Raw genomic sequence first — 21,016 nt, 5'->3', positions numbered from 1 at the left:
ACAGATAACTAGGGTCATGTATGCTGTAGCCTGCTGAGTGAACTCAATCTCACCGTCTTTAACTCAAAAACAACAGGGACGGTGTCTGTAACTTAGAATATCTGTTGGAAACAAGACAAAATACATTGTTCGTTTTTCTATCAAAGCTTGTGGCAACCATAGACTGTACAAAACAACACGCCAGCATCAACTTAGCAACAAGTTAGTGTTGCATATCCATTTACAAACTTTCAGATTATGCTGGCTCCATAATGTAACATAAAATGTTTTAGAAGTTTATTTACGGGTTGAGAATTTGAGGTCGGACCGAACAATATAGGGACTCCAGCATCTTTGATGAGTAATGTTAGTTTCTTTGAAAAACCGGCACTGAACTGTGCCTGATTGACGAAGCAGTCACTTGTGAAATGTTCAGAACAGACGGTCAAGGTCGAACTAAATTGCTGTGGTATTTCCGAATAAATAAACATTAGCCACTGGTCTCTTATATTAAAGCCTGTGCAATGATGGTGACTGAGGCGGTGACAGTAGTTCTGACGTCACATTTTTACAGAAGTCACAACAGCTCGTGAAACGGCACAGCTACTTTATGCAGGCTGTGTGCATTTGTCCGTGGATTGACGGTTTTGTAACTTATATGGTAGTTACATAGCCCCTAGACCTCTGTTATCATGAAAAAAGCCAGGAAATTTCAGTTTTGACAATATGGGACCTTTAATGTGTGATAGACCACTGACTAAAGAGAATGAGAACCATCAAAACAAGTTGGAAGTAGACGTGCTGATATTCGGTAGAATAAATCGCGGTAATGGACATGCATGGTAATGTTATTGTGGATTCTAGATAACCTTATTACGACGTTTTGATTTTTGAACGCTTCTTTATCATTAACCAGTTAAATCTAACAACACTGTGTGTATGCTGTGTAAAGGAGGCATGCACACTCTGATGTAAACAACCCCAACATGGATGAGATGCATGCCGGAAAGACTGAAGGAGACTGAATGAGAATACAAATGCCCTCTCTGACAGTAGGTAGCGCTTTGAAAAAGGCAGAAACAATGCAGTTACCCGTCAACAAAACGGGTTCCACAACTTTCCGTATTTGACACCAGCTTGTCATGGAGAAAAAAGTTAATTTCTATGTTCTAAAAATGTGTTTATATATTTTTTTGTCACTACGGTGAATATCAAATGACACAGATTTAATATTTATTTTACATTTTAATCTGGACTAAAACATGCCAGATAAGATATCTCATAATGTTCTGATTCTTTATTATTGTTCTTTATAGTTTAAAGGAGTAGTTCACTTCAGAATTAAAATTTTCTGATAATTTACTCACCCCCACATCATCCAAGATGTTCATGTCTGTCTTTCTTCAGTTGAACAGAAATTAAGGTTTTGGAGAAAAACATTCCAGGATTTTTCTCCATATAGTGGACTTCAGCGGTTATCAACGGGTTAAAGGTCAAAATTACAGTTTCAATGCAGCTTCAAAGGCTCTACACGATCCCAGCCGAGGAATAAGGGTCTTATCTATCCAAACAATCTGTCATTTTCAAAAAATAAATGAGACGCCTGACCTTTCCAACATGATGATTACATAATGCGTGAAGTCGTGGACGTGCAAGACGAGCATTTGTGGTTAAATATATATATATATATATATATATATATATATATATATATATATTAGAATTTTTTTTGTGAAAATGACAAAAAAGTAGGATTGTCCTTATGTTTAACCTAGGATTGTTAAAAATGTCCTTATCCGTAGGATGTAGGATTGTAGGACAAGAAGTATATAAAAGTTGTTTCGTTTTTTTTTTTGAGAAAATGACTGATCGTTTCGCTAGATAAGACCCTTATTCCTCGGACTGGGATTGTGTAGAGCCTTTGAAGCTGCATTGAAACTGCAATTTGGACTTTTAAACCATTGGTTCCCATTGAAGTCCACTATATGGAGAAAAATCCTGGAATGTTTTCCTTTTTTTAAATGTTTTCCTCCAACACCTTAATTTCTTTTCGACTGAAGAAAGAAAGACATAGGGATGTCCTGTGTCACCACTTTTTTGTTTCTCTTGGTACCACTCTTGGAACCACTTGCTATTGCAGTACGAGGTGAAAGCAACATTAGTGGAATTAGGATCAGCTCAAAAGTCAAAATTATCATACTTAACTTCCAGTCTTAACGTTACAGATTAATTTTACATACTTAGGACTCCAGATTGTGGCAGATATAGAAAAAATAACCACATTGAACTACAATGCCCTAACAAATTCAATTACTAAGTCTGTAGATAGATGGTCAGGTTTACAAATTAATTTTTAAATTATACAAATTAAAAAAAAAAGTCTTTATCTGTATTTAGCCCAATATGGGGGAATGATCATTTTATACCTGGTCGAAAGGATTTAGGCTTTTGACTCTGGGCTGAGAACAGAGTGTGGAAAGTTAAAGATCTATACAAAGATGGCGTTCTAATGTCATTTACTGATATTACTGACAAGTTCAAAATCCCTAAAAAAACATTATAAATATTTGCAAATTAGGAATTTTATACGTACTGCCCGGGGACAAGGACTTGCTGAGCCAGAGCCAACTAATCTGGAGAAATGTGTATCTAAACCAAGCCAAGGTGGAGGACACATATCTTGTTTATACAACATGTTATTGTTAGGTTCTCAGGAGTCATCTACATCCAGATTAGCCATGTGGGAACAAGACCTCGGACTGAAGATAGATGAGGAAAAATGGGAGCAAAAATGTGTAAAAGCCCCAACAGAGACAGTTAACATCAGGAAATTTTAATTCTAATTAATCCTAACTAATCCTTCAACTTTAATCTGTTTGAAACATTAGTTACTTTATACATTTAGTTTCTTGTTTTATTGCATTAAAATGTTCCAAGTTATTTTATTGCATTTAAATGTTGCTTTATGAAAAAAAAGTTATTAAAACTTACTTGGAAAACTTACTTACTTATCAACACGTGATAAAACCTTTGACAATTTTCATGATATGAAAATCTGATACTTTCACGTGCCTAGTAGGACACCCCCAACCATTTGTTGTTGACTTTAGCCATCCCGACCACTATTAGCGTTAACGGGCGAAACATGCTGTACGTAAACACATAGCCGGTGTTGTGTTAATCTGGCATGTGGGATGCTGCCTTTAGTCACCTATCAGAAAAAATGACAAGAGGAGACTGGTTTACAACTGACCCATCAGGAGAGGTCAGACACAAAGCAGGACTCTCTCCTCCTCACAGATCACGTTTCATTCTTAGCTGATACTGTCTAAAGTACTAGTACAGACGGCTTTCGATCTTATGGTGGTAGTGTGGCAGTTTATAGCTTTTAGAAACCAGCTGTCATTTCTTGATTGAATGTGTAGCCCTTTTCATTCAGAGATTCTTTCTGGAAAACATTCTGAAGTTACGGTAATTGTTCTGGCATTGAGGGACTTTGTTCATTCTCAATGAACAAAACCAGGGTCTGATACTGGTCTGAATTTTCCAGCATTCCAACTGAGTGATTCATTGTCCTTTTTTTTTTTTTTTTGAGAGCACAGGCACCCTAGAGTCTGAAAGATCAGGCTTTTTACCAAGTTCAAAATATTTTCTGTGCTGTCAAATTGTCCTTTTTACACATGAGATTCTTTGTGTAATTGTTTGGGGTGTTACAATATTTAATCCAGTTTATATGCAGAGACAACAGTAAAGCTATTTGTTAGTATAAGAGTGTAACCAGTGTGACTCTGAGACAATTTTAAACCTTTGAAAAATGTTTGTTTGAGTGTTTCGACATGTTAACTTGTAGATCAACCAATGGTTTGGAGTAGAACTATCTGTTTTTCCAAACAATTGTGGAAGGGAGTGTAGCATGGAAACACTTACAGTTGCATTTCACATAGAACTGGCTTACAGCTGCTTTAAATGACTTATCAGTGTTTACCTGCAGAATTCTGAATTTGCTGTGGGGACAATGACTATTAATTAACTGGAATCTGAGAATAACTGGAATAAACTGGAAACTGGAAGCACTGAGTTTGGGTTAATTACTGGGTCCACACGAACAAAAACAAACACAAACACACACGCACCAAGAAGCAGTAATGAGGACAGCCAGTAACGCAACCTCATAGACCAGAGCCAAAAAGGTTAGATGTTATACTAACACTGCAAGACAGACAACTGCATGGCTCATCTCTCAAGACTGCGGGATCTATTTGTAAAGAGCCTTTAGAGCTTTCTTCTTTCAGCTCGGTATTTCATGTATCTTTAAAACATCTCCTCACAGGCTGAATCTGTCATCCAGTTCAGTACAACAGCCATAACACTTCACTAGAGGCCAGGCTAATAAAAATAAAATCAACTGTCATGATACATTTTGAATTAGCTTCTTAAAGCCAGATCAGACATTAATCTTGGACTGCAAAAGATTTCCCTCAAAGGATGAACATTCCTATAAACAAATGTAGTTTGGTCAAATCCAGGTCCTAAAGTATGTCTGAAAACTGCCTTCAGATGTTTACAGTGTCTTGTCTTTGTTCTTCCATCTTGTTAATGGAGATGAAATCTGAAGCAGTGGTGAAAAAGAATTAAAGGATTTTTTTCTTCTTGATTAAGCCTGATCATCAATTACGGGTTGCAGTGTAAGATAACAGAAGACAGACGACAATAACACCTCTCCTCTTCCGAGTTTAGCTCCAACCCCGATGAAAACTCACCTGCCGGTATCTTTCTAGTAATCCTGAAGACATTGATAAGCTTATTCAGTGTGTTTGATTACGGTTGAAGTAAAACTCTGCATCCCTGCACTGGATAAATGTGGTTTATTTTTGTGGATGTTTTTCTAAGAATAAACAGCTTTCTTGGATAACTGTTTGTATGTGGTCTAAACACATGTGGTGATCATTTGAAGCTTAATACACAGCAGTTAGGCCTGTAAGCATGTTTGACAGGTTCAAGCAGTAATTCTGAGTCTAATGAGATCAGATTTGACTATGTGAGAAATGAAACCAAAGCCAGCAGTGCTGTAGGTGTATTATCTTGTTTCAATCAAATTGGATTGGGGTTAATACAGGAGAAACCCAATGGTTTCTTTGTGACTGAGATCATTCGTGGCTTTTCACATTTGACATAGTTAACCCTGGGTCATTCTAAACCCTGGGTAAATAGAATCCTGGGTTATCTAGCTTCACGTTTCACACTGGTGATAATTTTCCTGGGCTAACAATTATTCATTAGCTGACGTTTCACACTGGGTTCACCCAATCAGTGTTGTATCTTAAATGAACACAAACATTTGGGCGAAAACCGGACGCGTCCGTATTTTCTGTCCGTGCATTCGGTCTTAAAGTGACAGAAGTCTAATATCCCTGCTGCCGTCTGTGACATTAATGTTACTCAGACAACAAAAGACAAAGAGAAAAATCACTCACTGTTCTTGACTGAATAACCTTTGTATCTTTAATAAGAATCAATTTATATTTAATTCATACAGAGAAAACGATGCACTGTTTTTTATATTTGATTATTTAATTTCTGTAGTATTTCTTACATGTTAAATAAACCTACAGCACCTGAAAGTTTAATTTAAATCTTTGTTCTATTGTATTCATCCTATTGTTTGTATTATTTGCATAATCGTTCTTATTTAAAAATAACTAAACTAAAACAAAAATAACTTCTGTATATTGTTTTATATATTCGTTACAGTGAAATTAAATTCATCATATTGTAAAAAACGATTTTGCTCATAAAAATCGCCCTACTAATTACTATATAAATATTGTACCTGTCTGAAACTTGACAAAGTTTGTAATTAGCCATAGCTTACTGGTCTTTTGGGAATGGGGAGGAAGTTTTGAACTCTGAAAGCTACAGTATGTTTTCATTGTGCATCAAAATCTTTGTTGCATCCACTCATGCTGACATGCACAGCAAAGACTGAGAGAGGTAACATCGCCAAAACAAGCACCATTTTTTGTTTTTTAGTTGAGAAGACATTTAATTTACACAAAAGATAGTGCTGGACTTGGGCAACAGTACAAAATATTATAAAATATTGGAAAATTATGAGTAAAATACTTACTTGTACTTGGAAAAGGCACGACTACATAGAGCTAATGTTGTTGCCATATTGTACAAATGAGTAGTGATTTTAACAGAATGTTTCATGCCTAATGTTCAACTTGATAGTATACTGTGCTACAAGGGGAATGTAATGTATTGATCCCCAGGGTATCAGCCTCAAAAACTGAGCAGTAAAATGAGAACAATTTCGAATGCAAACACATCCAGACTGCTCTGAGTCAGTGAGTTATAAATGACTGCGAATCAGAGCCAAACTGCAGGAGCCGGGACAGGTTTCACACCAAAGAGACAGAGAGGGAGATTGTTGTGAATATGACATATTGGGAACATACACAGAACAATATATCAGATATTTGTAAAAAAAAAACAAAAAAACTTAGTACTACATAGAGCTGCACAATTCTAGATAAATTGATAATATCTTTTTTTTTTTATTCACCAATAAGATTGCATGGGTGTTTAAATCAAGATCACAATCTCTGAATGATTAGTCGTGCAGCTACATATTAGACTTTCAGTTTCAACACAAAAGAAAAACAAATTTTCGTGATATAAACACATATGCCCTGTTCCAAAACCATGCTGGCTTCAAAGGAACCTCATAAGGTGTCATTCGTAGACAGCGTGACACAAACATCTCTCCACAAAGACAGCACATGGCGCTAGCTACCATAGACTGTAAAACATTTTTTTTTTATATATATTTTCAAATGACGCACATTCACTCTGAAAAAGTGAAGCCAACCAATGTCTCAATATGGTGCTGCTGACATCTTGCGTTGATTCGGGACCCGCTAACAGCGCAATACTACATACACTAGCATACAAAATAAATAACACACACAAATACTAGGTCAAACAGATACATTTTTTATTTAAAACTTTTATAGATGCACCTACGATGTCTACTGCTGTTAAGTTTTGTAAAAGAGCTATGGAGTGCCTTCATTTCTCATGGCCATTTATTTATCTTCCTCCTGCAGGACAGGACATCTGATGCTGTTCTGCACTGAGCAGACAAACAGATGCCTGAGCGCTGAGAGGTTAGCACAGGTCAAACTGTTCTTTCACAGAGAAGACAAGAAAGTGTTTGCTCCATGTACCATTTGTTCACGCTTGTAGCTGCCTCGACCAGAAGTCAACCTTGACTATTGTTACGATGCTGCATTTTCTTCTTGGTTTGGTTTGCTTTTTTTTTCAGTTAGAATGAGGATCAAGGGAAGAAGAGCATTTAGACAACATTTTAAGATGAAGAAGCACTCTTTGGTTTTTAACTACCATAACAAATGTGCACACCTACAGAAACAGACACTGCTACTTTTTAAGTAAAGCATTTCCCATTATGAATTATGATTATGAATTACTGATTCATTGCTCCATTGGGTCGGATTGCTTTCTCACCACAACCGAAATGCTCCAGAGTTCATTTTCGGGCTGAGACAACCTCAAACAGGCAATCTGTGACTGATTAAGTTGGTGTGGATCTGTGCACGATTGCTATGTTCATATATGCGCAAATGAACCAAACTAAGGCAGAAAAACATGGCAGGTTACGAAACAAATGCTCCAAATGAGCCAGTTGTGAAGATGCCTACGTGTGAATGAAGTAGTGAATCATGTGGTGAACAGCCAAAAAAGAGACTACTCATGAGCAAAGGGGGATGGAAATGGCTTGTTAATGAAGACCACACCTGCTCATGGCAACTATGACATAAATAAAGAGTAAAAAATGCAGTCATTCAGACGATTTTTAACAGAATCCCAGAATAATGGAAAAAAATGGCACAAACCAGTTCATGGCTATAATTAACGGCATCATTAGGAACCAGTGAATCAGTTTTAAACCAAAATAATAACAACTGAGCCCAAAGTTTCCAGACTGGCACGAGTCTCCATGCGCCATTAGACCACAGGGTTACAGCACTTTTTAAAAGGACAAATAAATCTTTCGTTCTGAAAATTACTCATTTTCCTGTCAGGAGCCATATGGAGGTTAACCCAAAATGTGAGGATGGAGTTTGTGAAGAAGGATAACTGGATGACTTCTTAAACTGCTTCCAGTCAGATAACAGGCGGATTATTCATTACAATACAGGGTGTGTTTGGCTTAACACTGTTCTACTTAAAGGACATGGTGCTGGACTGGAATGAACCGAGTAACAATCCTTTGAGTAACAAACCGAGTCCTTTGAGAAGGCAGATCTATTAGTTCCAATCCTTTGCTAGACAGCTCTAATGAAACCAAGAAGTAATACTTATAAGCGGTGAAACAAGTGCACAGATATATGGCAGAAACAAATGGTGGCAGTATATGCAGTGAAACACCACAACCCCCTCACATTTTAGTCCAAAAGGGCCCATCTGGAGAGTGCAACAAAAGGCTTGTTGAGTCTGAGGCATGGTGGGATAGTGATGACCCTCAGAATCTAATCCCTCAGGGCAAGTCACACACTCAAACCCAGTCCCGGACGGGAGGAATTACAATCGCCGCTACTTGAGCAGCTAGAGGAGGGGCGAATCCTCCTGAACACCCTATGGTTTGCCATCTCTCCCTGTAACCTGTGCATCGAAGGCTTTGTTCTCCTGGCACGTCTTAAGGCAATAGAGGCTGAGCTGACATGGATTAGGAGAAAGCTTCTCAAATGACAAGTGAATGTCGGCCTCCCATAGCCACAAACATGCTTTCACAATCACAATCACAATTAGATACCAACATTTCAGTAGTACCAGTAAAGTTTCATAGTTCTTCTCAGTACCAATTTCAGTACCATAGAAAAACTTTTGGAACTACTATTTTATGTAGCTATTTGACGTATAGTCCTTCTGAAGCTCAGTGGTCAAGTCCACAAGAGCTTGATCCACTGACTGCCTCTGTTATTTTCAAACATAACACAAATAAGTTGCTGAGGCCATTATTAAGGCTACCTGCTGAGAGTCACGTCTGCAATGCATCGCACAAAACTGTCTGTTCTTCACTCTGCTGTGAGTCTCTTGGCACAGCATGGGTAACATGGGTTCATTCATTCAATATACTCCGTACTCGGTGCTCCTGCAAAATTGAAGTAGAATATAATGAAATAAGAGGGGGGTGTCACAATGAAATCTGAACACAAATGGTCATAGGGGATGCCTTTGAAATGTGTGTTAATACCAGGTGGAAACAGTAATGCACTTTGATTGACCACTGTTGATCAGATCACTGAAAATGCATCTAATTACCAGCGGTTAAATAAGGTCTAACCTAGAAAGTCCTCATGCATTGCATACAGGCTCCCCTACCAAGACCAGACGTTTGCTCCATTCAAGTGAACTGTTTTGAAGGGTTGCTCAAGCCCGCAGTCAGTCAAGGCAATATAATCAGTCAATATAGTTTGATTTAGACAAAAGACAAGAAAAAGGATTTAAAGGGATGAACCTCTGGCTTGTGGCTTTACTCCACATATCCATCACTGAGAACAATAGAGGCTGTCCTAGAAATGCAGCACTTTATTTCAGAGCTTCCTGACCCAGCTGTGTTTACTCTTATGATTAGTGTTGAAAGAACGGCTGCAGAACCAAATGTCAGCTGGATGCACATTGGACAGATCAATCACTTTCTCATTCCCTGCCTCCATCCCTCACACACACACATTACAAAATCTATGACCACAGCATTTTAATATAGTTACCAAGCAAACAAATTCATTTAAGACTGCTTTCATAAAAAAAAGAAAGGAAAAAGACTTTTAAAAAAAAACAATGCATCACCATACACAAAAGGGTCGTTCACATTGAAATAGTTAACACTGGGGCTGATTCCGAAATCACCCCCTATGAGAACAAATGATGTCAGTGGACAGTCTGAAGCAAAAAAAGAAAATATGTTTCTTGTCAGACAAACATGACTGTGATTTGGCAGTCTGTCCTTGGATAGCCTGGAAAGATGGTTAGGAGAAAACCGTTGACTGGACTCTAGACAGTGGCTCACTGGCTCCAGGACACATTCAACACCCGTCTTACCTCACCTGCTTTTTATAGCCAGCTCTAAACACATTGGCCACGTGCACAGAGGCTGCCCTTGTGCAAATACTTCTGAACCAAAAATAATCTCCAGAAGACAGATACACATCATCAGAATGACCAAGATTACCCGCTAATGACTCGAAACATAAGAGACTAACAAAAGCCTTTCTGAATAACAAAAGCCTTTTCATTTTAATAGGCTTGTTAACAGGACTTAGAGATAGTAAACATTAAAAGCATTCGAAAAGAAATTCATAATGACTGTCATGCAGAATCTACACACACCCACTGTACAATAGAGGTTTTACAGCACACACCACCTTATATGGGGAAAATGTGTAAAGGGTGGACATGATATATGGTTTTCCAAAGAGCGGTTTGCTTCACAGAATTAGGGCCAGGAACTTTGAGGGCAAGTTGTAAAAATAGGCTTGAAATGTTCCTTAGGGCAGTGAATTGAACTAGTGTTTTAAAACGGCAGCTCAAGATATGTAACATTGAAGACTTCTATAAACTCCACAATTTAAATAGGTATGGCATAGTCCAAATATCACAGGAGAACTGTGACAACACAAGAAAAAGGAGATCTTTCTTCAATTTAGTTCAGTGAGGTCCTAAATCCCATATTAGACCACAGTAACCGCTAACACACTATTAAGGTTGTAAACTATTATTTTACATTCTCAAATTCATCACCACACCCTTCCACTAGACTAGATCGTCCCATTCCACCAAAGGTGAACTTTAATGATGCTAGCATGACTGTCCACCTTTTCTGCAATAAAAAAAAGTCGCATTTCTCACGTGGTAAAACAAGAAAGACTTGTAAATAAACTAACAAATAAGGTATGTGTACTGCAACCTAGATATATAACCTAAAGAGAACATGATCAACACACATCTGCCATCCAGTTATTTCACAGACAAATACAAATTGCAGTTTGAATATTACAGTTCACTTATCATTTGCTTCAGAACAGAAGTAGGTCACTACATCATTTAGTACTACCATTTCTCAGTTTATCACTTCATTTGCACATGCAATAGGCATAACACATAATATACTATAACTATTCTCCATGTCATCATTATTTCCTTAAACAAGAATAATCCAGTATTTTCTTCCACAGAGCAGTGAAGACAAAAATAAGGGTTAGCCTACTGGCTGGTTTTTAATAATTTTCAACAACCAACCTATCACAAAATATTAGACAACATGGTAACACTTTACAATAAGGTTTATTAATCAACATTAGTTAACTACCTTAGTTAACATGAACAATACTTCTGCAGCATTTATTAATATTAGTTAATATTAATTTCAACATTTACTAATACATTATTAAAATCAAAGGTTGTATTTGTTAAAGGAGAACTCCTCATCAAAAATGATGTTATTTCAGTTATAGTAATCGATTGTCGAGTTCACGCGCGTGATCATAGGTAACTAAACCTATGCGCATGAACTCGACAATCGATTACTATGGACTTCGACCGAAAACAGGATGTAAATACAGGTATGTGCGCTGGCTGAAATAACATCATTTTTATTCATATCTTTCACATCTACTGCAGTCAGATTCACCCGTGTTCACTCTGAAGGAATCACTCACATTGGCTGTACACTTGTAATGACACATCAAGGATGTTAAGAGGCTAAAAGCAGGTTTAAAACTTGCCAAGTCAACAGGGTGCAAATTTTAAAAAGAGGTTAACACGGATTTGTCGTTGTTCTCTGTATTGACAGCACTCCAAATTTACAAAAAAATTATGCAATGTTAAAGTTCTCCTTTAACATTAGTTAATGCACTGTGAACTAACATGAACAAACAATGAACAACTGTATTTTTATTAACTAATATTAACAAATATTAATAAATAGCCTAGTAACAATTGTATTGCTCATTGTTAGTTCATGTTGGTTGTTAATAAATTAACTAATGTTAACTAATGAACCTTATTGTAAAGGATTAGCCTACCAACAACATAATATGAATCAACTGACACATACATTTTCATTCTTAGATTATATTGCTGGTGATTGACTGTTTACTTTATATATATATATATATATATATATATATATATATATATATAGAACAAATTATCTTATATAACGGCAAAAAAGCGTTTTATTCCGTTTGTTGCAAGCTGACAAAAACACTATGAAATGTAGAAGAACCGTTTCTGTGTTCACTGCTGTTAAAATGTGCTAATTTTAGACAATATATAAAACATTTAGCAGTTCATAAACATTTAAACCATGTAACCATACAAGAAAAGGAAATGAAAGAAAATGGAAAAAATCTAGCTTAACGTTAGTTTCTCAAGTTAAATAAAATACCCTCTCGAGATAAAGCCACATGAAAAACAATAACCACTAGAAATTAGATTTGATAAAATAGCCTACTGCAAACAAAGACACCGATAACTTTTACTTACCATTTAAAACACATCGACTGGATGGGTTTGGAACATATGCGCTTCTGCGTGCTATTTTTTGAGAGCAACGACTCAAGTTTTAATCCAGTTCTCCTCTGTAAAGATTGAGCACGCAAACTCCAGCTCCTCAACTCTCACTACGCCTCGTGAACAGATTGTCACGCCCCTAAACTTAACAGACAGCACAGTCTACCAATCAGATTGAAGCTGTCGCAAACCTAACTAGATTCTGTCCTGAAAAGATCCAATCACATTTCAGGAGGCGTGGAGTTCACGATGTTTATCCGAGTAACGTGTTTGGTTGCTGGGTTACATTATCAAGGTGATTTAAATGGCTGTTTGGTGACAGGTAGCTACTGACTCCTGTATTAAACTGACTCTTTGTTTTAAAATTTTAGCTTTGTGGCTGTGCAGTTTTATTATATTTTTGAGAGAAGGTTTTGAGGTTACCCAGTGGTGTAAGGCCTATTTCAAAATCCTCCTTCAGTTATTGCACATGAAACATAAATTATGTTTGCTCCCATATATCTCACTGTTGATTCACTCACATGGTAACCGCGTCAGTTTTATCACCACAGAGTGGTTTATGAGGAAATTCCTTGTCAATGTCTAATGTAAGTTGCAGATTAAAAAAATATTTTGCTTTGCCAGTAGCCTACATGTAAAACTGAATAAAGTTGCCATTTTATCAATTGTTTCTGTAATAAACAGTAGAAGTGAGGACAATCACATAGGTATAATAAACAACCTCTTATATACCCGTCCGGAACAATATATAGTTAGATTAGGCTATATCAATGCCCTCAAAGAATGAAAGCAGACGTGTTTATAAGGTTTTTTAGTCATACTGTGTTCAACTTGTGTTGCTTTGTGCACAAGAGAATCTGATTTATACTAAATAGTACACGCATGTGAATTGACATGATAAAAAGAGCTCAGGTTTTCTCTGCCTCCTCAGTGCTGGCGCTTAGAAAACCTCAAACCACTTTCTAATCCAAACAACATCTGAACAGCCACAAAAGTAGAGGTCATTAATTATGTAAAAACATTTCATAATACTGCTCAAATTTAATTAGCATGTTAAAACTGCATCTTCATTTCAGACCTAATCAAAGCTACATTCTATTAATAATAATAAATAAAAAAATTACCCAAATGTGAGGGAGTAGTATTAAAATTATCCTTTATTCTTAGTTGGGAAGTTTGGTGTCTTTAATGAGGATTTTATGAGCAGCACCGGTTCACTTGTTTTAAGTATTGCACTAATTGCTAACAGACAACATAAACCCTTGGGTCTGTGGCTATGATTGGAATAGCATCATTGTTGCAGTATATAATATATTGTGCACATATTATGCATACTTTGCTAGTGCATGCAATACCCTCGTGACATACCGACAACATAAGATAGTCAGTCTCTGAATGTCCATGTGGTCTACAATATATTGTTGAGACTAACTGCCAATTAAAAGACCCGCATTAATGAGCACAGGAAAGGACAGATCCTCATTCTCCTGTGGCCAGACATTTTGCGGATGCTGACCACAAGCTTACTGACATGAGCTTTTGTGGCATTCAGAGACTGACTGGTATAAGAAGAGGTGGTGATTCTAACAAAAAAAACTGTTACAATATGAAGCTAAGTGGATTTATTATATGGATTGTGTATATCCAAAGGGATTGAATGAAGAACTTCAATTGTCATGTTTCTTATGAATTATATCTTCTTGTTAATCCTAAATACAGTTATTGTTCTCTAAAACTATCTATTTATATTTATATCTATATTTATATTGTGAAATATAACTTTTGTATATATGTTTTTATGGGTTTATATTTATTGATAATAAATATTATTGACTTCTGACCTGTAATGCTGCCTGAATCATAATCATACACTGTTCGTTCATTGGCCAGAGGAGAACTGTAATATTTTTAATATGCTTAATATTCAACAATATTATTGATCTGCCTGCATTGACCATAATATGAGAATTGAACTGAGCTGGATGATGACATAACGGTTTTCTCCAGAGCGGCTATATATATATAATATAAATGAACTAAATTAATAACTTTTTTTACAACAGAAATTAACCATCACTGAACTTACTAAAGGACTATTTTCTTCTAAATCTGCTGTACCGCAGAAACAAACTTTTTTGCATTATTTTCCTGTTATCACTGTAAAGCTGCTTTAAAACAATCTGTATTTTAAAAAGCACTATATAAATAAAGGTTGACTTGTTCGACTTCATGCAGTACTGCGCAGACTGATCGGTGGCAGACTTGAAGCAGTGCATGCTGGTTAAAAATCATGTCCAAGTTGAGACAGCAACTCAATGTGTGCCATCAAAGTACCGCGAGAGCGATTCGAGAGCCGGAGGACTCAGCCAGCGCAGCTTCTCCAGAGCAGGTCACAAGCTCTGATGACGGCACAGCTGTTTCACGATTGGCCATATCCACTGCATGACAACGATCACGTGTTTCGTGTTTATTCTCACACCTTAAGTTCCACTAATGCTCACAAATCTGTTTCTTTTATAACAGTAAAATCTCTTTTCATGTAGTCGCGATGTTATATTGTGTCATGTTTATCCAAATAAAATTGATTAAAAAAACGTAGACCCCATTTCATTGATAGTATAGGCTTATGTTGAACTTTATTCTTGAACAAATAGATGCTGTATTAAGCAGTACATAAAGTATGGAAATTTCTCCGAAACATCTGTGTATTTAGCAAATATTGCATTTATTTTACTTCAGCTGTGGTAAAGTAATGCAAACATAGCGCAAAGGGTCACTACAGGAAGCAGAAAGTGTCCGACTTCACGTCTCCGTTTTCAGCTCCTCCCGCAACTCTCGCCGATCGGTTACATCCAGCCGCAGCCGATGTCCAACACACCTATTGTAAGCTTGTCATTGACAAAGGTCATATGAGACCGAAATGTTTGCCCTTTTTTTCAGTAAAATATTGTTTTTATCTTTCATTTGATGACTTTTTCTTTGGTAGTGTGTGGACTCTCTTGATGTGTTTTACTATTTGAAATTTTTTGTCTATGCACCTCATTTGGACTAGCTTGATGGCGCGGTGAGTTCCTGACTATTCTCCTATATCAAGGGGGTCACAGATTTTGTGGAGGACTAGTTGTGTGCCATCAGTTCCCCTGGAATAAGGACATGCTAAAGATATGTTTTTGGAGTGGGCTCGACAACCACCTCCTGCAGTCCATGCCTATCGGGAACTCCAGTTGCTCTCTTCTCCAGTACATCGAGTATGCTTTGTGGCTGGCTAGATCCCCCTTAATTATATAGGAGGTCTATGAGAACGTCTACTCCACCACCATCATCATCATGCCCATTCCCCTCATTTCATGTCAAATCCTCCAGAAAACACCCCAAGCCTAGAGGTAACGCCAGCCTCCAGAACATACCCTGAGTCTGAGCGAGAGCCCGCCAACAACCCCAAGCCGAAGCCCACCATTGACCCTGAGCTGGAGCGAGAGCCTGCAGAATAGTCTATCTCAGAGAGAGAGAGATTGCCACAGAGTCCCTCATGGAGCCAGAGTCTGCTGCCATGTCCATCCCAGAACTGGTAGGAGAGGAATTGCTTACAGACTTGTGGACTACAGAACTAGTCCCCACACTAGTACGCCTTTCTGATCCACTGGCTCCTTCCATTTCCTTGACTCTGCCTCTTGTCAGCCATCCAGATCCAGCATTAGGGGCTTTCGGACCAGAGGAACCTTTTCATAGTTCATAGAACTATTGACGGAAGAACCCAGATTTTAGCATGTTCGCACCACAGGAACTAGGAGCGATTTTGGTTCTAGGAACTCCTTTAGGAGGAACTAATTTAGCTCAAACTAACTCTATGAACATGGAAAACAGTGATAAATGGGCCTCTTAACCTTTACGCTATAAGGAGAAAATCCAACTTTGAGGGGACCAGGCAAAACATGATTATGTATTTCTGCTCAGCTAGCAACACTGGACATCAACCACACGGCATACACTAATACCTTTTCATTACTGTCTACATTCTATATACAAGTACAGCATCTAATAATGTATAAGACAGGGCTGTTAGACAGATCGTAAACTAATGAACATGGAGAATGTAAGCACTGTGATCTCAGGCTCTGGCGTTCTCAGCGCCATCAAAATTAAAGTCACAACAACAAGCATGGCTTACGTCACTTCAGAGTTCCTACTGGCAGTGCGAATGCAACCAGGAAAATGTTCCTAAGGGAACCATTAGTTCTCGGGGAACCACCCTGGTGGCTAATCCCTAGAACTAAGTTCCTAGAACTACCTGGTGTGAAAGCCCCTATTATGATCACGGTCTCTGGGCCACCCACAACCACCATGGTCAGCAGAATACAGGACTCAGAGTTTGGATACTTTGGCTCTGCCCTGGATTTCACCTCAGCCCTTCAACTCATCGGCTCCACCATGTCCTGTCATCCCTCCGGCTCTACCGGGGTCCCTCATCTTACCATCTCTGCCCTGGTTCCTCCTCCCTCTGGCTCTGCTGTGGACTTCCGGGTCTGCAGCTGCACCTATTCCCTCCACTACTTCGGCTCCACTGTTGTCTTCACTCCCACCGGCTCTGCCTCACTTTTTCTAAGCCTCCAGCTTCCCCTGGGATCCTCAGGCTCCACCTTGGCCCTCCAGCCCAATGCCGTCACCCTGGTTTCTTCAGGCCTCTGGTTCCTCATTGGTCTCCAGCTTTGCTAGCTCCATCCTGGTCTGCAATTCCTAAGGTTTCGCTCTGTCAGAACATCCCATTTTGCCGGTTCCACTGAGGCTTCCTCTGCTCAACCCTGGGTCAAACGTGTCAGTCAAGTCACCTTCATTTATATAACGCTTTTAACAAAACAGAATGTTTCAAAGCAGCTTTACAGTGATAATGGGAAATTAATGGAACAGAGATTGTTTTGGCTTTACAGCAGCTCTAGAATAAAGTTATTGTCCATCTAAAGTAAGCTTTTGATTGATTCACTTCCGTTGCAAAAATCATTAGTTATTAACTTAGGGGCCGCTAACACGACACCGCTTAACCTGAAAACAAATTTTTTTTAATGCGTTCTGGCCGTTCATCTGCACAACAACGTTGCTTGGCGGCTCAAGAACACAAACTTGAAGAAATAGTCAGTAACCCAGTTAACCTGGAAGTCCTAATTGTAACAAGGCATTTATAAACCATTTAAATTAAATGTGCCTAAAGGTTAAGTTGTAAGGTTAGGTAGTATACAGTAAACAGTTAGACATCCACAACTAATGATAAACAAAATCAAGAGTATGTACAATTCTTTCTTCTTTTAAATCAGTTTTTGAGGTCAGGTTAATGATAAATGGAATATTTCCCTTTTGTAATAAAAGCATCTGCAGTCATTTTTATTATTATTAATCCAAATATGGCTTTCATGCTTCACACATCTAGTTGTTAATTCTATTACAATGTGACTGAAATCTTACAGTTGACAATAGAGTACATCAAACAATATGTCTGTTCTTTGCAGATTAATTTAGGGATATTTCTTGACTGTGTTCCAACCCTCGAAAATGTGACTCCCACTGCTTTCGCAAGGAAAAGCAATTTCTCATGTGCTGAAGAGTAAACAGAGTCTGGAGATACAGTCTTTAGAATGACAGAGAAACAGGATCTATTCCTACCAAACAAGCAGCATGATCAGAGTCAGTATGGCAAATGTTCACATAACCAAACTGTTATTTGTGATGAAGGAGGGTTTCTCATTTCTGCTGCTGTCCTCTAAGTGTGAGTGTAGGACAGAAAGGTGGAAGACTAGATTATGTATGCATGAGCTGATGGGACATTCTCCCTTTGTCTTCCCCCGATCAATAAAATAGCCAGCATAGAGACCTGGTCATCACACCCACATATACCTCTGAAGTATGTGCAGGGTCTGTGTGTGTGTAAAGATGTGTTACGCCCCCCGATGTCAGTCATTCTCATTCAATTCTCACGTTCAGATTGGTGTGAGCTGGTTCATTGCTCATGCAGAGTGTTTATGCAAGGAGGATTCCCAAAGGGGAGGGGGGGGAGAAAGGGAGAGAGAGAGAGAGAGAGAGAGAGAGAGAGAGAGAGAGAGAGAGAGAGAGAGAGAGAGAGAGAGAGAGAGAGAGAGAGAGAGAGAGAGAGAGAGAGATGGAAGAAAGATCTGAATAAATCACAGTTTAGATTTCATGAAACTATTTCATTGAAACTAGATTTTCAATTGAATTGAATTGAATTGAAACACAAAAATATATTTTATGAGAAGGCAAAAAGAGAGGAGGGCTGGATTAGCTGATGCCAAAAATCAAATTGTAGATGCATATACTGCAGTACCAGCAAAAAGATTAAACGCACTTGGCTGAATTTATATTTCTTATGGCAGTAACCCTAAAATTTTTATACACAAATTTCTAAGGCCTCTAAATGATCAACATGATCAAAACTAAAAAACATGTTGTACACAATCTTCTACATGCATTCTGTCATCTCATTGATAGTTGATACTTTTTTTTTTAGCAAGTGCTTTTAACATAATTCTAAAACTATGAAATCTTGAATTTTATAAAGTAAACAAGAATACATTTAACATTTTTTGTAATGATTTAAGATGGACACTTAAGTTTACTTGATTATCCATACATCACTTTTTATAAAAATCATGTTAAAATGTGTCTCAAATATGATCCATCAGGCTTTTGAGGAACTTTATTTGTACATTTCTCAATAATTGCATTATTTGCCTCTCACAATAAAAACTCCTGAGATCTGATCATAAAACAAAGCATTTAAATTGGGAGATTGATGCATTTTATTCAATTAGTCTAATATACTGTTCTAAAGATCACATTGATGTACATTATAAGCTATTAGAATTCCATCATACATTCCGGCCATATAAATATCAGCAAATTTCTGCTCAATTTGGGCCTCTGAATAAAATGAAGATTGTTTTCTGATTGTTTTTTATCAGGCATCATGGGTTGCAAATATTTTCCTCAATACATTATAATATATTTGATATGCATTGTACTTAATATTATATTTGAATACTATCATTGATTAAACCTCTATAAATTTCCATTTTATGTTGCATATTTTACACAAATATTAAAGGTCCCGTTCTTCGTGATCCCATGTTTCAAACTTTAGTTAGTGTGTAATGTTGCTGTTAGAGCATAAATAATATCTGTAAAATTATAAAGCTCAAAGTTCAATGCCAAGCAAGATATTTTATTTAACAGAAGTCGCCTACATCGAACGGCCCGTTTGGACTACATCCCTCTACTTCCTCCTTTAATGATGTCACTAGAACAGTTTTTTGACTAACCTCCGCCCACAGGAATGCTCCCTCAACTCTACCGAAATTCGTTTATGTACTTGCGCACTTCTTATAACTTACTGTGTGTACTCAGCTCTTACGGTGATTTTCTTTAGTAAAACTGACGCTTCATCTTCTGTGTGATGTACAATAAACTTTATTAAACTCATCAGTATATGTTTGATCATCATTCAGACAGCAGACTTGTAGGCTATTAATAAAGGATACATACAAGCAGATGACAAATACGTTATAACCGTAATTAAACTACTAAACTATACCTGTTCTATCTCTATACAGCACTCTGACTCTGTAGGCATTATTGTCCGACTCCGGGTCGAAATGAACACCGTTACTGAGAGTTTCTGATATTATCATCATTCCGTGAGATGAAATTGTCCTGAGAGACTGAGCGCGAGCTCATGAAGCTCCGCCCCCTGTGCCGTGCAGCAGCAGCTTATTTGCATTTAAAGGGCACACACTAAAACAGCGCGTTTTTCTGTGCCCCAAAAAATGACAATTTAAACATGCTGTAAAAAATGATCTGTTGGGTATTTTGAGCTGAAACTTCACATACACACTCTGGGGACATCAGAGACTTATTTTACATCTTGTGAAAAGGGGCATAATACGGGACCTTTAACATCGTTTGCATAGCTGTTTAACATGGTCTCTGTTGCATGGTTTGGAAGTGAACAGGGTGGGAAAGGTAATACAAGTGCAGGTCATGAATGAACAATTTAGAGAAATCACATGGAAATATTAGATATTACCCTCCCTGTCTGCCTCATATAGGAACTTTCCTTTTGTTTCCTAAGTTCCAACATGATATTCAGCTTGCATTAAAAAGGAAGAGAACACTTCTCATAAAATGTGATCTTTCTAACTGTGGTTAAATAAAAGAGAGTGCAGGGTTAATTTGTATTAAGCTTCTTTACTTCACACTACAAACTTTTGTTGAAAATTTTCACACAAAACTGTGCAATTATTCTGAGTTCTGAACAGGCCAAAGGTCATATGCCAGGTCACAGATTTCCGTACAAAGATCCGGTCCCGGACCACAAGGAGATCAAACAGGAAAAGGTTTAGTTTCCTTATTTCACGCTTTGATGAATCCATATCCA

The 21,016-nt window shown here is 37.7% G+C and overlaps 1 protein-coding gene across 3 annotated transcripts in view; it reads right to left on the bottom strand.

The window, feature by feature from the left end:
- The window catches only part of tiam2a (TIAM Rac1 associated GEF 2a), a 108,832-nt gene that overhangs the window by 78,684 nt on the left and 9,132 nt on the right, over nucleotides 1-21,016 (bottom strand). The window contains exon 1 of one of the 3 annotated variants that reach the window (XM_084096045.1): nucleotides 12,553-12,704. The exons of 1 other annotated variant lie outside the window; for it this stretch is intronic. The gene's annotated coding sequence lies outside the window, so the exon portion shown is untranslated. Of the gene's footprint in view, nucleotides 1-12,552; nucleotides 12,705-21,016 lie in introns of those variants that run through there. One more of the 3 variants, XM_084096043.1, reaches the window with a different exon arrangement.

Source organism: Abramis brama, assembly GCF_963993115.1.
Source record: "Abramis brama genome assembly, chromosome: 21".
Classification (NCBI taxonomy): Eukaryota; Metazoa; Chordata; class Actinopteri; order Cypriniformes; family Leuciscidae; genus Abramis; species Abramis brama.
Note: the sequence above shows the minus strand (reverse complement) of the source record. Positions and strands in the feature narration are given on the sequence as shown.